Here is a 1,812-nt window from a genome sequence, read left to right on the forward strand (position 1 = left end):
TACTCGTTGTTCTCGTTGTTCTCGTTGTTCTCGTTGTTCTCGTTGTTCTCGTTGTTCTCGTTGATCTCGTTGTTCTCGTTGTTCTTGTTGTTCTTGTTGTTCTTGTTGTTGTTGTTGTTCTTGTTGTTGTTCTAGTTGTCCTTGTTGTTGTTGTTCTGGTTTTTCTTGTCGTTCTTGTTGTTCCGGTTGTTCTTGTTGTTCTTGTTGTTCTTGTTGCTCTTGTTGTTCTTGCTGTTCATGTTGTCTTGTTGTCCTTGTTGTTCTAGTTGTTCTTGTTGTTCTTGTTGTTCTTGTTGTTCTTGTTGTTCTTGTTGTTGTTGTTCTAGTTGTCCTTGTTGTTGTTGTTCTGGTTGTTCTAGTTGTCCTTGTTGTTGTTGTTCTGGTTGTTCTTGTTGTTCTTGTTGTTCCGGTTGTTCATGTTGTTGTTCTTGTTGTTGTTGTTGTTCTTATTTTTGTTGTTGTTGTTGTTGTTTTTCTTGCTGTTCTTGTTCTTGTTGTTCTTGTTGTTCGTGCTGGTCATGTTGTTCTTGTTGTTCTTGTTGTTGTTGTTATTGTTGTTGTTGTTGTCCTTGTTGTTCTTGTTGTTCTTGTTGTTCTTGTTGTTCTTGTTGTTCTTGTTGTTCTTGTTGTTCTTGTTGTTCTTGTTGCTCTTGTTGTTCTTGTTGTTCTTGTTGTTCTTGTTGATCTTGTTGATCTTGTTGTTCTCATTATTCCCGTTGTTCTCGTTGTTCTCGTTGTTCTCGTTGTTCTTGTTGTTCTTGTTGTTCATGTTGTTCTTGTTGTTCTTGTTGTTCTTGTTGTTCTTGTTGTTCTTGTTGTTCTTGTTGTTCATGTTGTTCATGTTGTTCTTGTTGTTCTTCTTGTTGTTGTTCTAGTTGTTCTTGTTGTTGTTGTTCTGGTTGTTCTTGTTGTTCTTGTTGTTCCGGTTGTTCTTGTTGTTCTTGTTCTTGTTGTTCTTGTTTTTCTTGCTGTTCATGTTGTCTTGTTGTCCTTGTTGTTCCAGTTGTTCTTGTTGTTCTTGTTGTTCTTGTTGTTCTTGTTGTTCTTGTTGTTCTTGTTCTAGTTGTCCTTGTTGTTGTTGTTCTGGTTGTTCTTGTTGTTCTTGTTGCTCCGGTTGTTCATGTTGTTGTTCTTGTTGTTGTTGTTGTTCTTATTTTTGTTGTTGTTGTTGTTGTTGTTTTTCTTGCTGTTCTTGTTCTTGTTGTTCGTGCTGGTCATGTTGTTCTTGTTGTTCTTGTTGTTGTTGTTATTGTTGTTGTTGTTGTCCTTGTTGTTCTTGTTGTTCTTGTTGTTCTTGTTGTTCTTGTTGTTCCGGTTGTTCTTGTTGTTCCGGTTGTTATTGTTGTTCTTGTTGTTCTTGTTGTTTTTGTTGTTCTTGTTGTTGTTGTTGTTGTTCTTGTTGTTGTTCTAGTTGTTCTTGTTGTTGTTGTTCTGGTTGTCCTTGTTGTTCTTGTTGTTCTTGTTGCTCTTGTTGCTGTTGTTGTTCTTGTTGTTCTGGTTGTTGATGTTCTTGTTCTTCATGTTGTTGTTGTTCTTGTTGTTCTTGTTGTTGTTGTTGTTGCTCTTGCTGTTCTTGTTGTTCTTGTTGTTGTTATTGTTGTTGTTGTCCTTGTTGTTCTTGTTGTTCTTGTTGTTCTTGTTGTTCTTGTTGTTCTTGTTGTTCTTGTTGTTCTTGTTGTTCTTGTTGTTCTTACTGTTCATGTTGCTCTTGTTGTTGTTGTTGATGATGTTGTGCTTGTTGTTCTCGTTGTTCTTGTTGATCTTGTTGATCTTGTTGTTCTTGTTGTTGTTCTTGTTGTTCTTGTTGTTGTT

The sequence above is a fragment of the Megalopta genalis genome, unplaced genomic scaffold, assembly GCF_051020955.1.
Source record: "Megalopta genalis isolate 19385.01 unplaced genomic scaffold, iyMegGena1_principal scaffold0035, whole genome shotgun sequence".
Classification (NCBI taxonomy): Eukaryota; Metazoa; Arthropoda; class Insecta; order Hymenoptera; family Halictidae; genus Megalopta; species Megalopta genalis.